Source organism: Rana temporaria, chromosome 5, assembly GCF_905171775.1.
Source record: "Rana temporaria chromosome 5, aRanTem1.1, whole genome shotgun sequence".
Taxonomy (NCBI): Eukaryota; Metazoa; Chordata; class Amphibia; order Anura; family Ranidae; genus Rana; species Rana temporaria.
In genome coordinates this window covers 375985914-376008292 of record NC_053493.1, presented here as the reverse complement: position 1 = coordinate 376008292, position 22379 = coordinate 375985914, and positions in this window count along the sequence as shown.

The following is a 22379-nucleotide window of genomic DNA, read 5'->3' as shown; positions in this document are numbered from 1 at the left end:
CCAGCCCACCCCTTTCCGGTAGAATCCTCCCATCATACAGCACATCCTATCATTCCTGTTATGGATGTCCTGTCTTGCCATGATGATTGTGGGCCTGGTGTAGTGCCTATTGACACTACACCAGTCTCCTTTGGAGGCTCCTCCGATATCATTCCTGCTTCTTTTTTATTGCAGACCCCCCTACCAAAGCCTCTATCTTCCCAATTAAAAAGAAAGCACACAGACGAGGCACGAGAGGAGGCAGGGGGAAACATAAATCCTCACTCTCCGCGTCCAGACAAATTGCGGAAACTGTGAAGATTTATAACCTATCCTCTCTCACTTTGAATGGGCAGGAACTTTCATTGTTAGCCAAAGGTCTTAATTTCGCTCCTACTATGTATCCTAATTCCTTTACTATGTTTAAAGATCTAAATAAATGTATTCGTAACCTTACGTTAAAAAGACATTTTAATATGAAAACTTCAGCTGTCCCTGTAGAGGCCCAGTTACCATGTGACAATCTGCCTGCTTTGGATACTTCCGCTGACCTCCAGGCTATCCAGGATCTTTGTGATCTATGGAATGCCGATGGAGATAATGGAGAAGATGAGGATCTATTGGTATGGTCCCAATACACCCACTCTCCTCGCTCCATAACCCACACTCCGTTTAGACCCAAGTCCATTTTTAACCCTACACAGTCTAAGGGTCCCTACCTTTCTACTTTTTATCAGGTAGTTTTCAAGGAGCTCACCGACTTGTGCAAGTCGGACCCCTCTGGTGCTACCCGGTTCCATAGTAACCTCCAACCCTCTGAACATTCAGCTTTAAAATCACTGAGTAACAATCCTGACATTATTATTAGATCTGCGGATAAGGGAGGGGGGATTGTTATACAAGACAAGAATGACTATATGACTGAGGCCAGACGATTACTCTCAGACAAAGATACTTATGAGAAACTCAAATATGATCCCCTGCCAAAATTTGTAGTTGAGTCATCTGATATTGTTCAGCGTGCCCTCCTCGATGGCACGCTGAGCAAGGTAGAGGCTGCCTTTTTCCAAAAACCCTTTTTTCAAGTTCCGTACTTGTATCATTTGCCTAAGATACATAAGGATGCTAATAATCCACCTGGTCGTCCCATTGTTGCTTCCATGGATAGCATTACCACCAGCTTTTCGCTTTACATTGATCATTTCCTGCAACCACTCGCCCAAGCCCTCCCATCCTATATTCGTGATGGTACCCATCTAATCGAGTTGTTGTCTCCTTATACCTGGGAGCCTTCGTACCGTTGGCTATCTCTTGATGTTTGCTCGCTTTACACTTCTATACCACACTCTGTGGGATTAGAGGCTGTTTCACATTTCCTTAATGAAGATTGTAGTCTAAACATACAACAGATTGAGTTCATCCTTTTGTCAACTCGTTTTTGCCTAGAACACAATTATTTTCAGTTTAATGATGAGTTTTTTCTACAAAAGCAAGGCACAGCCATGGGTGCAAATTTTGCACCAAGCTATGCCAACCTGACCATGGGTCGATGGGAGGCTAGCTATATAGATAAAAACAACCCCTTTTCGGCACATGTCGTGTTTTATGGTCGTTATATAGACGACATCATAATGATCTGGGATGGGTCTACTGACTCCATTACCAATTTTCTAGCATACTGCAATAACAACTCCTTTGGACTGACTTTCACTTCAGCCAGTGACCCCGAATCGTTATGTTATCTGGATCTTGAACTTTTTCACGATCATGATATCATTGGTGCTAGGAACTTCACCAAACCGACCGCTGTGAATTCGTACCTTCACTATTCTAGCTGCCACCATCCCAAATGGATCAATAATGTTTCCAAAAGCCAATTTAATCGTCTTAGACGCAATTGTACCAGATTGGAGGACTATAAATCTTTGAGTGTTAATCTTAAAGATAAATTTATCGTCAAAGGTTACCCTCCTAACCTTGTGGAATCCGCTTGTAATAATTATGATTCAGATTCCCTACCTTTATCCAAGAAAACAGACCAGGCCCCCACTACCCGTTTCATTACCCAGTATCACGCCAAATACAAAAAAATGGAAAATATTATTAAAAAACATTGGCCCATTCTTATTCAGGATCCCCACCTGTCCTCATCCATAACAATTCAGCCTAAATTTGCCTATCGTAGGGCGCCCAGCATCAAGAGTAAAATTGCTCCCAGTAAAATAAAATCCTCTGGTAATACTAAACTTAATAGGCTCAAACAACTCACGCTCATTCCTCTTGTCGGAATGTTCCAATGTAAAAAGGCCAAATGCTTGACTTGTTCCAATGTCAAGCATGGACAAAAAAGTTTTGTCATTCATGACAAAACTTATAATTTGAATTCCTTTTATAACTGTTCGACGACTTATGTCATTTATTGCATCTCTTGTCCTTGTGGACTTTTTTATGTGGGTAGAACCATTAGAGCGCTACGTACTAGATTTGGGGAACATCGACGTGCTGTTCATGCTGGGGACCCCAAGTCTAATATTGCACTTCATTTTGCCATTAACCATCACAAGGATATCTCTCTCCTGCAGGTGTGGGTCATTGAGGCTATTCCTGAAACCCCCACTGCAGTTGAGAGATTTCAGCGCTTATGCAGACAGGAAACTTTCTGGATTTATTCTTTAAACACGATGTCGCCTCATGGCCTCAATGAGGAAATTGAGACGAATAATATTATTTAATGTATGCAGGTTGTTTCTATTTTCTAATAGATTTTTCCTACTTTTAATAGATTTTGCCCTTTGGTTGAGGATAGTTTTTTGGTACTTTTCATATTTTCATATTTTCATATATATGCATATAAACTTTTTTCTGATACGCATTTGACATATGCACGGGGTACTACAGGATTACCTTGTGTAATAGTCTTTTTGTCATTTATAGATACACTGTGCATTATATGCACCAGTGTATTTTAATAATTTGAATTACCATTAGTTTTATGTATATATATATATATATATATATATATATATATATATATATATATATATATATACTTTTATTTATGATCAGCTTTGGATGTGTCGGTTCTATTTTTCTATTTTTCTATTGTACACATTTTATCTCATGTACATGTACATATATGGTGAATCTATGATCTTTTATGGATCAGATATTAACATTAATTTTTTGACCTTTTGATATTTAATTCTATTCTACATCCTTATTTTTATCTTTATTTTCATATTGCTCATTATTTATTATTATTTATTTATTATTCATTCTTCATTATTATATATATTTTTATATATAATTAATTTTTTTGTATGTATTTTTTATATTTTTGGTTTATTATTATTAATTTTTCTCTATATATATATACATGTGTGTATATATATATATGTATATACATGTATAGGTGTATTTATTTTCACTATTTTTGTATATGTATATGTATAATTTTTCTTAGCATATTTTACCCACCCAGTGATGTTCACATGCTTATGTGAAATTTCAGATTGTTTTTCCCAGTCCCCATTTGTAACTTTCCCCCCCTCTTTTTTCATCCCAAACCAATGCTTAGACACGCTTGTTACATTGATATGATATGTTGCTGTTCGTTTTTTAAATCGTTTTTTAAAGTTGTCCTTTTTTAAATTGGTCCCCTTTTTAGAGGTCCCTTTTTAATCATTATTTGTTTTAATTACTCATTACTAGTAGTGTATATTTCCCCAGTTATTTCATATGAATTTCCTCCTTTCACTGTGTGTATTTGCCCACTGGCGCCGCTGACCAATCATGGCATTCCCCTGCTTATTTATTATGTCCGCTCCTATTGGACAGCATGGATCTGATGAACCAGCGGAGGCTGAGAAACGCGTCATCCCATTGGCTGTCCGAAGCCCCTACGTCACTTCCGGTTATACGGCGATACGTTGCGTTCCACGCTGGAACGCACGCCGCTTCTGGTACAGCATCCACGGCTCCTGTTCTCTGTGGGGTTCCCCAAAGGCTCCCGAACATCTTGGACCTTCATTTCCATCACCCGGGGGACCAGGATAAGAGACCAGCCTGTTGCATTGCTGACTACAAGTTGTGACATCGGACCAGCCGTCTCCTCCATTACATGCCTGTATTTATACTGGTTTTGTGAGTAGCCACTTTTACTGTGCAAATTGCTTGAATTAAATACCTACTTACTGCACTTAGGTTGGCGCATTTTCTCTTTTTAAACACAGCTGAGTTGTGATAATGATATTATGCTGACCTTTTTTATTGTCTTGCCGTACATACCGTTTTATCTATATTTTCACTGCGGCTTCCGGGTATGTAATCTGCGGGACTGGGCGTTCCTATTCACATGCTAATCACGAGTTGTCACGAGTTGCCGAACTTGTTTTTCATGTTGGAAATTGCGATCGTGTGTACGAGACATTAGACTTTTGTACACCATGGGCTAGATTCAGAAAGCTTTTACGCTGGCGTATCTATTGATACGCCGTGTAAGTTAAAAGTTGCGCCGTCGTATCTATGCGGGGTATTCTGGAACCTAGATACGCCTGAAATCTGGCTTCAGCCGACCGACGTAAGTTGCCGTACGCCATCGTATCTTGGGTGCATATTTACGCTGGCCGCAAGGGGCGCTTCCGTAGATTTACGTGTCGAATATGTAAATGAGCTAGATACGCCGATTCACGAACGTACTTGCGCCCGCTACGCCGTTTACGTAAGGCTTACGTCCGGGGTAAAGTTACCCCTGCTATATGAGGCGCAGCCCATGCAAAGGTATGGACGTCGGAACAGCGTCGTCTTTTACATCGTTTACGTAAGTCATACGTGAATGGGGCTGTGCGTAGGTTACGTTAACGTCATAGGCATTGAGGCGTCGTATGTTTGGGCGTATATTCGACGTGATTCTGAGCATACGCGCAAATGCGCCGTTCGATCGGCCGCTCATTTACATGGGGTCACGGTTAATTTAAATGAAGCACGCCCACTACCTGCCTATTTTGAATTAGGCGGGCTTACGCCGACCTATTTACACTACACCGGCGCAACGTACGGCGCGACTCCTTTGTGAATACTGTTCTGGGCTCCCTGTTTTACGTTGGCGTAGCGCATATGAGATGCGCTATGCCGGCCAAAAGATACGCCGCTGTACCTGAATCTGGCCCCATGTCTTAAATATACAGCAGAGTTCATGAAATAGTTTGTAACGTTTCAATGTAACAGATTGTTCTGGTCTTTAGGATATTACTCCATAAGCAAGAAGAAGAGACAAAAGTTTTAGTCTTGGGAAATAGGAGAATGGCATTTTGTAGACCTTTTTAACACCATTATATTATCGTGCATAAGAGACATTCTCTGTGGTTAGTTCTAAATACACAACTCCTAATCATTTTGCAATGATTTAGTATGTATCTTTCCATCAGATTTATAAATCATGGTCATTTCTTAGCAACAGGGCACTAAACATTGCACTTGTCCTTGAAAGTGCACAAAGTTTTTAGCGCAGCAGACAAAACTCGATGTTGTATGTATTAGGAAGACATCCTTCACCGCAACGCTATGTTCCTTCTGGAGCAGTGAACATTTCTGTTATCATTAGTTTGTCATGTAAGGTCCTAAAAACGAGGGAAAGCACTTCCAGCAAGTTCATTAATATTTCATTACAAATCTGAATCCTGCTGAGAATTGACAGACGGCACTCCGAGCAAGTGCTCTATATTAAGAGACTCGCTGCATGGCTGGGAGATGCTGGGACTGACATGAGCGACGCAAAGCAACTTAATTCACTTCTAAACGGAGATGTCTGGAAACAATAAACAGTCTGATAATGAGTATGACGTGCAAAGACTTCAATAGTTAAAGGAAACCTGTACTGTGAGAAATACGGAGGCTTGCATTGCTTAATTTCTTCTGAAAATGCTAATTGCCCAGCTGTCAAGGCGATCCTTCAAATTCAATATTTTCTAAACAAATTACTTGGAACAAGCTTTCAGTTAGAAAATTCAGATTGTCTGACTTGTTGGCATGCTTTAGGTTAGAAACACAGTGGGAGTTATTTACTTAAGCTGGAGAGTGCAAAATCTGTTGCAATTCTGCAAAGAAACAATGAGCTTTCAGGTTTTATTGCCAAAGCTTAAAGGGGTTGTAAAAGTATTTTTTTCCCCCCCTAAATAGCTTCCTTTACCTTAGTGCAGTCCTCCTTCACTTACCTCAGCCTTCCAATTTGCTTTTAAATGTCCTTATTTCTTCTGAGAAATCCTCACTTCCTGTTCTTCTGTCTGTAACTACACACAGTAATGCAAGGCTTTCTCCCTGGTGTGGAGAAAGCCTCTTGAGGGGGGAGGGGGCGAGCAGGCATGTCAGGACACTCTCTACTTTGCAGATAGAGAAAGGAGCTGTGTGTTAGTGGGCGTCCTGACACTCCTGCTCGCCCCCTCCCCCTCAAGAGGTTTTCTCCACACCAGGGAGAAAGCCTCGCATTACTGTGTGGAGTTACAGACAGAAGAACAGGAAGTGAGGATTTCTCAGAAGAAATAAGGACATTTAAAAGCAAAATGGAAGGATGAGGTAAGTGAAGGAGGACTGCACTAAGGTAAAGGAAGCTATTTAGGAAAAATTATACCTTTAAATACCTTTACAACCCCTTTAAAGTATAACTAAAGGCAAAACGTTGATGTTTTGGATTGAGTGGAGAGGGATTATTACACCTGTCAGTTTTTATTGCAGTCTGTGTCCCCATTATAGAGATTCACCCTATTCATCCTGTTTACCCTTATCATTAAAAATTAAATTAAAAGAAAATCCCAAATTTTGGGTTGTTCCCAAAAATGTAATAGAGGGGAAATCTCCAAATGGGGACACTAGTTCTGATGACCTGGGGGTCCCCAAGAAATACCCCTAATTTGCAGCGATTTCCTCTCACTTCCTGTTTGGCTATGGGACAGGAAGCTGAAGTTAGAAACTGATTTGCACCAACTGCACCATATTCTGAGTGGACCTTTTTGTAAATCTACCCCAGAGAGTACCTAAGCTATTGCCTCAGTATGACAACCTGGGTTAAAAAGAGGTCAGCAATGACCAGACGTTGCATTATCTTTGCAGGTGAATTTCAGGCAGAAATAAAAGACACATAATAAACTAGACCCAAGAATAAAAATGTAAAACCGCTTAGAATTCTTGGATCTAGTGGATGCATACACCTGTGCACAGTAAAGCACCTTTACAAAAGCACCATGTGACAGAGTGAGGCATTTTATTCATGACAACGTCCCAAGAGTTTAGTTCCTTGAAGTCCTTCTCTTCATGTAATGCACTTGTTATAACCCAGGCAAAATATGAAGTTCCAAAAGCATGTGCCACCGAAACATTGATACCCTAGAAGAAGCTACAATCTCTGTCAACTAATGCAGTGAATACAGCAATTAACCTGGTCCAGAGCTCATTTGGCCATACTTCTCTTCTTGGTCATAGGAGTGCAATTCTGTGACGCAGATTTGGTCCAGTCTATGTAGGGATCCCAACTTTATTGTTGGGATCCACCCAGATGCCTGACCGGAAGCTGGCTTAGAGCCGGTTCACACTGGGGCGACTTGCGATCCGACTTCATGTCGCCTCAAGTCGTCCCAAGTCGCGCTGTAGAGAAAAACAATGGAAGTGAATGGGAGCTGTGTTAATACACACGACTCAAGGCGATCCGACTTCAGAAAAGGTTCCTGTACTACTTCAATCCGACTTGTAGGCGATTTGTACCCATTGATTTCAATGGAAGTCGCCTCAGAAGTCGGATCACTGTCTTATCTGAAGCTACTTTCCAGGAAGATAACATACATTTCTCAGGCAAATCTATCCTGCCCTCCTCCCTCCCCCTCCCTCTCCCAGAGCTGATTGTTGTTTTATTGGCCACTGGAATGTCTCCTGTCCTGGAGACGACTTCAAGTCGTGTTGTAAATCGCCCCAGATCGCCCTGTGGTTCATGTTCAAGTCGTGACGGAGTCGCCTCTGAAAGTCGTGCTGGAAGTCGTGTCGCCCTAGTGTGAACCGGCTCTTAGCCTCTCAACACTTCACTAAGAGCCTGAGCCAGCTGCTTCTGCCCCCTCTCCAGCCTGGAGCTCCAGTGAGTGCTGGAGGGGCAGAGCAGTGAGCAGTGACTGACACCACTTTCTGTTTAGTGAGGACTGAGAAAACAGTGGCCATGTGATTGTTCGGTTCTCAGTCTTAGAGCCAGCGGGGAACACAGGGTAAAGGTGAGACATAGGGTATAGGCGAGAATAGATGTTTGCTTTTTTTTTTTTTTGCACTTCTCCTTTTAAAGTTTATTGCTGGGTAACTAAATCCTAACTACAGTTTTTTTGTGCCTTTACATTTGTTTGCTCGAAATGGTCCAAAATAATAATTATTACCTACACTAATGCCACGTAATGGCATTTTTTAGATTGGTCGTGTGTATGCTCCATAGCATTTTTCTCAACGAGAAAACTGCCCACAAAAAAATTTGAACCTGTTCTATTTTTTCTCGTTGTTTCGTTTTTCGTTGTTTTTCACGTCGTTCTTTTTCTCGTTGCGAAAACTGCTTGTGTCTATGCTTTTCCGAGGGGATAAAAATGCGCATGCTCAGAAATTAACAAAATTAGAATGGAACTTCCCCTTTATAGTGCCGTCGTACGTGTTGTATGCCACCACGCTGAGCTCGACCGTTTTTTTTTCATGAACATGTGTATGCAAGGCAGGCTTGAGAGGAATCACGACGAGAAAAACTTTGTTTTTTTACTGGACAGGAAAAACGGTTGTGTGTATGGGCATTACAGATGCGTCCACTATGAGAGCTGTACAAACTGTACAGGCATACCCCATTTTTAAGTACACAGTGGGACCAGAGCATGTTTGTAAAATGAAAATGTACTTAAAGTGAAGCAATCCCTTATTTCACTTCTAGGGGATCAGGGGCTGTAGTGGGGGGGGGGTCAGGGATAGAAGTGTACAGTACATACTGTAATCCACTTACTTTTAGACAGCAACTCTGGGCTGGCTGGTGGACAACTCTGGCCTGGCTGGTGGGCATGGCTGGCAGGCAACTCTGGGCTGGCTGGTGGGAATTTGCCTCTTCACTTTCGGCCTCTAGTAATAGCAACAACACCAGGCGGGTTCTCCGCCTCTTCCAGGCCATACTGCGGCTGTGTGGTTAACAGTGTAAATTTGCTGTCCCCTCAAAATAACTCAACACACAGCCATTAATGTCTAAACCGCTGGTAGCAAAAGTGAGTACACCCCTAAGTGAAAATGTCCAAATTGGGCCCAATTAGCTATTTTCCCTGTCATGTGACTCGTTAGTGTTACAAGGTCTCAGGTGTGAATGGGGAGCAGATGTGTTAAATTTGACGTTATCGCTCTCACTCTCTCATACTGGCCACTGGAAGTTCAATATGGCACCTTATAGCAAAGAACTCTCTGAGGATCTGAAAAAAAGTGTTACTCTACATAAAGATTGGCCTAGGCTATAAGAAGATTGCCAAAACCCTGAAACAGAGCGGCAGCACGGTTGCCAAGACCATACAGCGATTTAACAGAACAGGTTCCACTCAGAACAGGCCTTGCCATGGTAGACCAAAGAAGTTGAGTGCGCGTGCTCTGCATCATATCCAGAGGTTGTCTTTGGGAAATAATGAGTGCTGCCAACATTGCTGCAGAGGTAAAGGGGTGGGGGGGTCAGCCTATCAGTACTCAGACCATACGCCGCACACAGCATCAAATTGGTTTGCATGGCTGTCGTCCCAGAAGGAAGCCTCTTCTAAAGATGATGCACAAGAAAGCCCGCAAACAGATTGCTGAAGACAAGTACACTAAGGACATAGAATACTGGAACCATATTCTGTGGTCTGATGACACCAAGATAAACTTATTTGGTTCAAATGGTGTCCAGTGTGTGTGGCGGCAACCAGGTGAGGAGTACAAAGACAAGTGTGTCTTGCCTACAGTCAAGCATGGTGGTGGGAGCATCATGGTCTGGGTCTGTATGAGTGCTGCTGCTGGTTCTCCAGCTTGGAGAACCAGAATTGTGGCATTATATTTTTTGTTGTCCATTATCCTTGTTCCATGTTTATATACTGTATGTGTATTGTATAAATATTTTTTCAATATTTGCATAATAATATTTTTTATATATTTTTTTGAATTATTATTGTTGTCTATATAATACCAATCATAGAAGTTACTTTTAATGTTGTACTGTTGTTTTGTTCTTTTTAAATTGAATAAAAATAATTAAATGATTGGATTCTGCATTAATACAAGTTCTGTTCCCTGCAATAGGACTCTGTTGCCTCGTACACACGACCGGGATTCCCGACGGGAAAAGATCCGTTGGAAATCCGGGGGGGGGGGGGGTTAACCGAGAACCTGCTCGGTAACTTTTTCCCCGTACACATGAGAGGTTTTCCCCGTCGGGAAAACTCTAGTGAGGGCTTTGGTCGGGAATCCCGACCGTATGTATGCTCCATCGCAGTTTTTCCCATAGGAAAACTGTCAAAAACTGCCGGGGAAAAGTCAGCCCGGTGGGAAAAAAGAGAACAGATTCTCTTTTTTGGTCCGGCGTTTTTTGGGCAGTTTTCCCATCGGAAAAACTGCGAGGAGCATACACATGGCCAAGATTCCCGACCAAAAGCTCTCCTTGGCAGTTTTGCTGCCGGGAAACCCGGTCGTGTGTACGAGGCATGTGTGTTTACTGCGACCACACCACTCTGCACCTCTCTGCAGGGGTTTAACTAATCTCTATTCCATCTAATACAAAAAAAAGGTTTGGCTATAGATACAGTTCGACAGATGCGATTGCATACCTTTTACTCATGACAAAATACACCAGCATACCAGGGTAAAGGACTTATGTTCAGCAACTGTCCTGAAGGCTACAGAGCCTGGCATCTTAGGCCTCGTACACACGAGAGGATCGATACGCTGAAATTGATCCGTGGATCGGTTTCAGCGGATAGATCCGCTGGTGTGTACGATCCAGCGGATATTTATCCACGGATATATTTCGGGCCGACCGATTTCCAGCGGATAAAAATTTCTTAGCATGCTAAGAAATCTATCCGCTGGAATCGGCTCCAGTGGATCGATCCGGTGGTCTGTACAGACTCACCGGATCGATCCGTCCGAACCCATCCCTCGCATGCGTCGTAATGATTCGACGCATGCTTGGATATACTTATATGACAGCGTCGCGCACGTCGCCGCGTCATCATCGCGGCGACGGCGCGACACGTCACCGCGGTGTGAATTTGGCGCGGATTTCGATCCGATGGTGAGTCCAATCCAGCGGATCGAAATCCTCAGAGGATTTATCCGCGGAAACGGTCCGGAGGACCGTATCCGCGGATAAATCCTCTCGTGTGTACCCGGCATTAGAGTTATCATAGACAGACAGACCTCTTAACTTGGAAATGAGTCTGCTGAGCATGGTAAAAGGAGCAGGGAAATCAATATAAACTACCCTGAGAATGGTAATAAAATGATCTGGGAAAGACATGAGTACAAGCCGCTAGGACTCCAAGGAGCAACAGACGTGCATTGCAATAAACAGCCTGTAGTGTTTGCAGCTCCTGACACTCTCTAAGGTAAAGGACTATTCAGAGACTTAACCCAATAAACATCTGTGTTACACCGCTGCCCTCTGAGAAAATGAGTCTGTGTTTGGAGTGGAGAAACTGACAGCTTTATCTATCATTCATGCTGCAAACCCATATGCCCCGTGCCCTCTGAAAAGACACAATCTCTATATTTTAAGATGCTTCTGTCAAAGCAATTGACATAAAATTGTGGGTATTAAAGCTGAACTTTGATCTGGCTAAAAAAAAGTTTGGATCTATTCACATCTACTATGTCTTTTCCCCCAATGTGTTTTTCTTTTAAATCAATGGAAACATTTTAACCACTTTTTGATGCTGAAGGCGGTACAATGTTTTGCATGAAAATTTGGTCTTTTATATTGTAGGCCTCTAATTCTGAAGCCTCGTACACACGCTCGGTTTTCTCGGCAAGAACCGACAAGAAAGTTGCCGAGTACACCATGCGTGTGTACGAGGCTTTCAGGTTTCTCGTCAAGAAAACTACCCAAAAACCTTGACGAGAAAAATAGAGAACCTGCTCTCTATTTTCTTGTTGCGGTTCTCGGCAGTGTTTTCCTGCCGAGAAACCCAAGCGTGTGTATACTTACCTGTCGCCTTGGAAACCTGCGCATGCTCGAAATGACTTTGACGCATGCGCGCTAGCTTCCTAGGCATAGGTAGGGTGTAGCAAGATGGCGGCGACGGCATCGAATGTGACGAGCGCATGCTCGTTGTAGTCATTGACGTCACCACGTTCGTTCCATTCAAAAGAACTGCGTTTTTTTTAATGGAGTGTGTGTACACTCGGCCGGCAAGAGATTCTTGCCGGCGAGATTCTGGACCGTGTGTACGGGGCTTAAGGAATAGCTTGATTAAATCTGTCCAAACAAGAGTCTAGTAGACATCCCGGGTATGATAGTTTGAAACACAAAATCATAAATTATAATATAATAAATAACTATAAATAACTATAACAAATAATAATATAATAATAATAAAATGTATTCAATAATGTAATCAAATCAAAAACACTGAAATTTGCTCAGTTGCAGAATTATCGCTGTCATTACTTTCAGTGTTTGATGACGAATTTCCTCACAATTCACTATCGCTCAATTCTGCAAGTGATTCTAATTTACTATCACTGTTTTCTAGCTGGTCTAAAACGGCTTTTGACATAAAGGGACACTTTTTGGTTGCTATGGACAATCTCAAGTTTCCAGGCAGAAAGAACAGTATATGTCATATAAAAGTGCAGGCAGGGCACTGGACAAAGCACTTTGTATACACTTTATGGTACAGTTAAGATATTATTATTAACTGCTTGCCAACCAGCCGCCGCAGTTTTACGGCGGCAGGTCGGCTCTGTTGGGCGAGAGCACGTAGATCTACGTCATCTCTCCCAGAAGCCAATAGGAGCGCGCGCTCCTGACTCCCGCGCGCATGCCCGGCAGTCGCGATCACCACCGGGCACCCGCGATCGCTCGTTACAGAGGTGGGACCGGGAGCTGTGTGTGTAAACACACAGCTCCCGGTCCTGTCAGGGGACAATGTATGAACATTGATCAGTCATTTCCCCTAGTGAGTCCACTCCCCCTACAGTTAGAACACACCCAGGGAACATACTTAACCCCTTCCCCGCCCCCTAGTGTTAACCCCTTCCCTGCCAGTGGCATTTTTATAGTAATCAATGCATTTTTATAGCACTGATCTCTATAAAAATGCCAATGGTCCCAAAAATGTGTCAAAAGTGTCCGAAGTGTCCGCCATAATGTCGCAGTACCGAAAAAAAACGCAGATCTTCTTAATAAAAAATGCCATAAAACTATACCCTATTTTTTATACGCTATAACTTTTGCGTAAACCAATCAATAAACGCTTATTGCGATGTTTTTTTTACGAAAAATATGTAGACGAATACGCATTGGCCTAAACTGAGGAAAAAAAACGTTTTTTTATATATTTGTGGGGGATATTTATTTTGTTAAAAAGTAAAAAATATTCCTTTTTTTCAAAATTGTCTTTGTTTATAGTGCAAAAACTAAAAACCGCAGAGGTGATCAAATACCACCAAAAGAAAGCTCTATTTGTGGGAAAAAAAGGACACCAATTTTGTTTGGGAGCCACGTCGCACGACCGCGCAATTTGTCAGTTAAAGCGACGCAGTGCCGAATCGCAAAAAGTGCTCTGGTCTTTGACCAGCAATGAGGGCCATCAATTTATGCAGCGTTTTACATATTTATTATTCATTCACATCAGATATAAAAATGCTTAAACGAATGTGGTATATTTAGCCTAGAGGTTCACACTTGTGCATGTGTGTTTGCTTGCTCATTTGTTGGGTACAGCAGCCCATTCCTTGGAATGGGCTGCTGTACCAGTGAGAAACATGGGAAAAGAAGTTCTCAACCCTTTTTTAAAAAGCAGCCGCAAGGAACCACATGCTGCTAAGGCACAATGTTGTTTCCTGCACACAAAAATGTGGGTGTGTTTCTAATGAATAGGGGTGTCACTAAGAATAAATGGCACCCCCTTACATCTGCTAAAAAACAGCGTATTTTGCCTGCGGAATGGGAATGCACGTATGTGACTTCATGTAATTAACACCCAGTGCTGCTCTTTATGGCATAATAATTATAGCCAGAAAATAAACACAGGTGCTGAAACTGTAATGTTCCCTCACATTGGTGGTCAGTGGAGGAATGCCCCCCTAAATTAATATTTAGTGAAGAAGTTCCCCCTTAAAGTGGATGTAAACCCACTCTCAGTCTTCTTACTCTGGTAGTTAGTGAAGTGTTCCCTTACACTGGCTGTTAGAGTAGTGTCCTCTTACATTGATGGTCCGTGGAAAAGTGTCCCCTTATATTGGAGCTAGTGAAATGCTGCTTTATGTTGGTGGTCAATGGAAAATTACACTTTAATATTGGTATTTACTATTTAGTGGGAGAAGGACTTCATTACACTGGCTGTCAGTGGAAGGAATATTACTTACATTGGTGGTTTGTGAGAAGAATGCCCCTTACCTTAGTGGTCAGTGGGAGGAATATCTCTTACATTGGTGGTCATTTCAAAGAATGTCCCTTATATTGGTGGCCAGAGAAAAGAATGTTCATTACATTGGCGAGAAGTGAAGAAAATGCTATCTACATTGGTGGTAATCAGGAAGAATGTCCATCTTACAAAAAGCTAAAACTATCACTGGTGTCAGTGGGTCAGTGGTTACTTCTCTAGGGTTCAACTAACTCCAGGGTTCAACAGAATCCAGGTTAAGAAAACCTGCTGTAGAATTTATGGGTGAACATTATTTTGCTGTACATGATAAGATGAGACCACTTATGCAATTACTGGATTTTCTCTATGTGTCTCTGCCCAGTTATACTCTTCAAGCACATGGATGAGGTTCACCTGAAGCTTACTCTTGGTCTTCCTCCATTTAAGCCAGGGATTTCTAAAGTTTCTTTATAAACATTTCAGTTTCTTAGATGCAGAGTTGTTCTACTTTGCAGCCCCACTACTTGATTCCTACAATTCTAGTTTAATGGCTTTCAGTTTGTATGGTTGGGGCAGTCTTTCTGGAGATGGCCAACTCAACCTCCCCAGCATAGGTATGGCGACCCTGCCTGCCTTAGCCTCCTCTGAGGCAGTGTTTGCCCTCTCCATGCCCCTTGCCTCATGTTGGCTTGATGATACCCAGGGGATGGGTCCTTGATGTCCTGAGCTTACAGGAAGTGGATTGAATGAAGCTAAAGGAGTTGTATAGGTAACTGTTTTTTTCACCTTAATGCATCCTATGCATTAAGGTGAAAAAACATCCGACGGTACCGTCCCCCCTGAACCCCCGTTTTACTTACCTGACCCCTCGAAAGTCCGGCGCGCCCACGTGATCCTCTTTGGTTCCCAGTCTGGCCATCGATTGGCTAGGCTGGGAGGATTGATAGCAGTGCAGCCATTGGCTGGCGCTGTTGTCAATCACAGCGGATGACGCGGCGCGCCGAGGGGGCGGGGTCGGATGATACAGTCGGCGGCTATGCCCACCACTGTATCACGGGCGCGCGCAAAATCTTTCCACCATGTGAGCTTGCTCGCCTGAAGGTGGAAAGCTTTTGCGAGGAGGAGCCGAGACAGCCGCAGAGGGACCCCAGAAGACAAGGTTAGGGGACAAAACGAGCTGCACAGTGGAGGTAAGTATAACATGTTTGTTATTTAAAAATAAAAAAAAACTTTGGCCCAGATTCTCGTACATCCGTGTATCTTCGCGCGGGAGTAACGTATCTGATTTACGTTACGCCTCCGCAACTTAGCAGGGCAAGTGCTGTATTCTCAAAGCACTTGCTCCGTAAGTTGCGGCGGCGTAGCGTAAATCGGCCAGCGTAAGCCCGCCTAATTCAAATTTGGATCAGGGGGGCGTGTTTTATGTAAATGTACTGTGATCCGACGTAATTGAGGTTTTTCCCGAACGACGCATGCGCCGTCCGTGGAATTTCCCAGTATGCATTGCTCCAAAGTACGCCGCAAGGATGTCATTGGTTTCGACGTGAACGTAAATGACGTCCAGCCACATTCACGGACGACTTACGCAAACAACGTAACTTTTTCAAATTTTGACACGGGAACGACAGCCATACTTAACATTGGTACGCCGCACTTACGCCACCATATAGCAGGGGTAACTATACGCCGGGAAAAGCCTAACGTAAACGGCGTAAATGTACTGCGTCGGCCGGACGTACGTTCGGGAATTCGCGTATCTAGCTAATTTGCATACTCGACACGGAATTCGACAGAAGCGCCACCTAGCAGCCAGCGTAAATATGCATTTACGATACGACGGTGTAACACAGTTACGCCAGTCGGATCTACGGGAAATCTATGCGTAACTGAATCAGGCGCATAGATACAACCGCGCAACTTAGAGATACGATGGCGTATCTGGAGATACGCCATCGTATCTCGTTTGAGAATCTGGGCCTTTGCCTTTAGTGTTGCTTTAAGTGGCAGCAGTAGGACAGAGTAGACTTTCTGCAAGGGGCAGCTCTGTCATTGGAGGTAAGTATTGCATCAAAATAATGTTTTTGTTGTTTTTATTTTAAACACTGCTGGGCTATTCATTTTTTTTATTTTTGGTTTAAACTGGAGTTGGGCTTAACGCAACAGAGTCCGCAATTTCAGCATCTATATTTCTATCCCCGTAAAACTGAATTAGGAGTTCTCTTTTTCATCTCTGTCTTCAGGAAACAGTATTTACCTTAGTCCAAAAAAAAAGGCAAACATAGCCATAAGGTTTCTTCTGACTGTATTTCAGATTCAACTAAATGGCATAAATCTGTTTACAGACCATCAGCCACTGCTTCCCTATAAGACTACCCTTCAGGCAAGGGGACCAGTTACATCAATTTCCTACCATGCATTTTATTTATGACAGACTTAATACATCCTTCATATTTCAGTCATACATGGCTTCATCCTGAGGAACAGAAAACAAATTTGATTCCTGTCCCAACTATTCAGCTACAAATGTGCTCAAAGCTAAAAACTTACAGAAGATAGGAAGATTCCTCAATAAGCCTCATTTCCAAGTGTTCAATCATGCATGGAGATGTCAAGAATTATTTAACAAATGAGAAATTATAATAAACACATTTTCATTAGTTTAAAGGGAATAGAATCTTCTTTATTTTAAAATGGAGAACTGATTTTTTTTAAAATCTATTTTTGGTTCAGATTTTGAAAAGGCTTCTAACAGTTGTTTAGATTTTGTTTTCTCTCATGCCAAGAGTAGTAAATCATTATTGATCTGTATGGCTTTCACTGTAAATTATCTTTATAAAGGGGGAAAAAGAAAAAAAAAGTAAGTGCAGGGCTAATCTGAATGACTCTAACTCCCCCTTGGCATGATTCCTTAAAGAATGATGGTTATTTCACTACATGATATACATTGGTTATTGTACCTGCAGCCTCAAAAATGGCAAATTATGATTATTAACCATTACTGAAGAAAGGTCTTCTTGCCAGCAATGCTACCTAAAGCCTCCTGGTTGTGAGTACAGTAGGTGTTTGCGATATTGTGTTTTTAGCATGACAGCATCGCGCTGATTCTCGGCGACATGGTGCCGAGATCTCGCACTCACTGGAATAGTGACAGCACATTCCAACGTGCGCGTCATAGAAGCGACGGGAGATCCGACTTGGATTCCCGCCAATTCTACACGTGTGTGGCGTTTGTTATGAATCCTGAGGGGGAAGTCCCCGCCGGATTTTAAATAAAAATCCGGCATGGGTTCCCCCCTCAGGAGCATACCGGGCCCTTAGGTCTGTTATGGGTTGTAAGGAGAGCCCCCCCACGCCGAAAAAACGGCGTAGGGGGTCCCCCTACAATCCATACCAGACCCGTATCCAAAGCACGCTACCCGGCCGGTCAGGAAAGGAGTGGGGACGAGCGAGCGCCCCCCCCCCTCCTGAGCCGTACCAGGCTGCATGCCCTCAACATGGGGGGGTTTGGGTGCTCTGGGGCAGGGGGGCGCACTGCGGCCCCCCCACCCCAGAGCACCCTGTCCCCATGTTGATGAGGACAGGGCCCCTTCCCGACAACCCTGGCCGTTGGTTGTCGGGGTATGCGGGCGGGAGGCTTATCGGAATCTGGGAGCCCCCTTTAATAAGGGGGCCCCCAGATACCGGCCCCCCACCCTAAGTGAATGGATATGGGGTACATCGTACCCCTACCCATTCACCTGGAGGAAAAGTGGTAAAAACACAAATAAAAAACACAGGGTATTAAAATATTTTATTAGTCTGCTCCGGAGGCTCCCCCTGTCTTCTTTAGCTCTTTTACCAGGGGGAGCTTCTTCTTCCGATTTCCGGGGGTCTTCTCCTGCTCTCCGGGGTCTTCATCGCTCTTCTGTGACGTCTTCTCCGCTCCGGGGGGTCTTCTTCTATGTTCGCCGCTCTCCGCTCTTGACTCGGCGCACCCCGGTTCTTCCTCCCGCTGTCCGGTGCCTTCTCCTTCTTCCGCTGTTCTGTGACGTCTTCTCCTCTTCTTCCGCTGTTCTGTGACGACTTCTACTTCTCCCTTCAGGCCGCTGTGCTGTGACGTCTTCTCTTCATCTCTTCTCCCGATGTTGACACGCCGGCTCTTCTCGCTGAAATGGCAGGTGCGCTGCTTTCATCGGACCTATATAGGCCTCACAGTCCCATCATGCTCTGTACCTACCCATGTGATACCTACCCACGTGGGTAGGTATCACATGGGTAGGTACAGAGCATGATGGGACTGTGAGGCCTTTATAGGTCCGATGCAAGCCGCGCACACGTCATTTCAGCGAGAAGAGCCGGCGTGTCAACATCTGGAGAAGAGAAGAAGATGACGTCACAGCCCGGAAGAAGAAGAATACCTCACAGCACGGAAGAAGAAGATAGACGTTCAGCGCTGAAGGAGAAGGCACCGGACAGCTGGAGGAAGAACCGGGGTGCGCCGAGTCAACAGCGGAGAGCGGCGAACATAGCAGAAGACCCCCGGAGAGTGAAGAAGACCCCCGGATAGCCGAAGAAGACCCCCCCGGATAGCGGAAGAAGCACACCACCCCCCGCCGAAGACGTCGGAGGAAACCCGCCGAGGAGTGGGCGCTTTTATAAAAGCGACCCCCCCCGGCGGTGGAAGAGAACCGGACGGCGGCGAAGAGCGGCCCCCACCCGAAGACGTCAAAGAAGAAGCCCCCCCTGGTAAACAGAGCTAAAGAAGACAGGGGGAGCCTCCGGAGCAGACTAATAAAATATTTTATTACCCTGTGTTTTTTATTTGTGTTTTTACCACTTTTCCTCCAGGTGAATGGGTAGGGGTACGATGTACCCCATATCCATTCACTTAGGGTGGGGGGACCGGTATCTGGGGGCCCCCTTATTAAAGGGGGCTCCCAGATTCCGATAAGCCTCCCGCCCGCATACCCCGACAACCAACGGCCAGGGTTGTCGGGAAGGGGCCCTGTCCTCATCAACATGGGGACAGGGTGCTCTGGGGGCCGCAGTGCGCCCCCCCTGCCCCAGAGCACCCAACCCCCCCATGTTGAGGGCATGCAGCCTGGTACGGCTCAGGAGGGGGGGGGCGCTCGCTCGTCCCCACTCCTTTCCTGACCGGCCGGGTAGCGTGCTTTGGATACGGGTCTGGTATAGATTGTAGGGGGACCCCCTACGCCGTTTTTTCGGCGTAGGGGGGGGCTCTCCTTACAACCCATAACAGACCTAAGGGCCCGGTATGCTCCTGAGGGGGGAACCCATGCCGGATTTTTATTTAAAATCCGGCGGGGACTTCCCCCTCAGGATTCATAACAAACGCCGCACACGTGTAGAATTGGCGGGAATCCAAGTCGGATCTCCCGTCGCTTCTATGACGGCTTTGTCTCTATCGCGGCAAGCCAGCTCGGCGCTGGCTCCCGCGATGGGGCTCGTAGGTGCTCAATCTCGCCGAGAAAGGGAGCGAGATTGACACAATATCGCGTGCACCTACTGTACATGCTGCTGTGTGCTGAAAATTCCTATTTAGTTTACTGCAGTTTACTAATCAGTTTACTGCAGGAATTCCAAATAGGACTCTCTAGTGGGGTGCAGGAACAGCGGGCCAGATTCACTGAAGAAATACGCCGGAGTATCTACTGATACTCCGGCGAATTTTCAAATTTGCTGCGTGGTATCTAAATTTGTGATTCACAAACAAGCTACGACGGCATTTGGCTAAGATCCGACAGGCTTACGGCTTCGTACGCCTTCGGATCTCAGGCTGCAATACTTCGGCCGCCACTGGGTGGAGTTTGCGTCGTTTTCCAGCGTCGGGTATGCAAATTAGCTTTTACGGCGATCTACGAAGGTACTCGCGTGCGTTACGTCGTCGCAAGTCTTTTTTTCCCGTCGCAAAGTTAAGGCTGCTTTTTCATGCCTTAACTTTAGACCAGCCATGTTAAAGTATGGCCGTCGTTCCCGCGTCAAATAAAAAAAAAAAAAACTTTGGCGTAAGTGCGTTACGCACGTCGTCATTCACAAACACGTCGGGGCACCGTAATTCCGCGCAAAGCACGGCGGGAAATTTTCAAACGGAGCATGCGCAGAACGTTCAGCGCGGGAGCGCGCCTAATTTAAATGGTACACGCCTCATTTGAATTAGGCGGGCTTGCGCCGGACGTCTTTACGATACACCGCCATAAGTTTACACGCAAGTGCTTGGTGAATCAGGCACTTGCGCTGAAAACTTGCGGCGGTGTAACGTAAAGACGATACGTTACGCTGCCGCAGTTTTTGCTGAATCTGGCCCAGCATGTTTTCAGCAAAGATGGATCAAAACCCATGGCCAAGTCCTGCTATTGTTTATATACTGTATAACTCATGTATCTGAAGAAAGTTTAACCCATCAAACTGCCAATTTGTTTAGAGGCTGCAAGTACAAATGAAGTGCAGTTATTTGCCACCTTTCTTACCTGTGGGATGGAGAAGAAGAAGCCTGGTGTATGCTCCAAGTCACTCTGATCATAGCTCACACTGGGCCATTGCCTCATAACCTCTCCCCGTTTGATCCCATTGGTAAATGGATAGAAGATAGTGTGGTAAATGGATAGTGAACAAGGCCACTATGGCTGAAACACGTTAAAGCGGGGGTTCACCCTATGAACGCAAAAAATTTTTTTTTTCTTCTACCATAAAATCAGGCATTGTAGCGCGAGCTACAGTATGCCTGTCCCGATTTTTTTACCCCCGTACTCACCTTGTACTCGTACATCGAAGATACCGGGGAATGGGCGTGCCTATGGAGACAGAGGATGATTGACGGCCGGCTCTGGCGCGTCACGCTTCTCCGGAAATAGCCAAAATAGGCTTGGCTCTTCACGGCGCCTGCTCATAGCCTGTGCGCAGGCGCCGTGAAGAGCCGAGACCTACTCCGGCTGTCTTCGGGGAGAGTGACGTGCCAGGGCCGGCCGTCAATCATCCTCCCTCTCCATAGGCACGCCCATTCCCCGCGGGAGCCGAAATCTACAATGTACGATTACAAGGTGAGTCCGGGGTTAAAAAAATCGGAACAGACATACTGTAGCTTGCGCTACAATGCCTGTCTCGATGGTAAAATCATGTGAGTGAGGGTGAACTACCGCTTTAACATCGGCTGTTGTATTAGGATGCATTTAGGTGAAAAAACACAAGGGTTTACAAACCCTTTAATAGTTTTTGTTAATGAATATGTATGTCATGCCTTCAGCAAGGTTTTCTTATGTTCATTGTATATGCTAATGGTATGTATAATAGACATGTGCATTCGTTTTCGTCTGAACGCATTTTCGTCTGAATTTCGGGTATTTTCATTATCGTTTTAACAAAAATGAAAACGAACGCGCAGAAACCGAAATCCGAAAGATCCGACATAAAAAAAATTCTTTATTTTCATTTTCGATGATACAACAGTTCGATATAGATAGAAGATTCGACATGACACTGACAATAGCAATCTGTGTCTATCGAGCCTGTGGTCGAATGTGCCTAACCTTGAAGCCTCGTACACAGTTTCTCGACAGTTTCCTCGACGAAAATGTACACACGACTGGTTTCCTCGGCAAAAAAATATCTCCCAGCAAGTTTCTTGCTGGTTTTTGCTGAGAAACTCGGTCGTGTGTACGAGGCCTAACTCTATTAGTCCAAGATTAATCTTCATAGAGAGGAAAGATTCGACAGAGAGAGAAAAGATTCAACATTATAGAGACAGTGTTGGGGTAGACCATTCGTCATGAACGACTAAGATTCGGCGAAGCAGCGAAAAACATACAAACG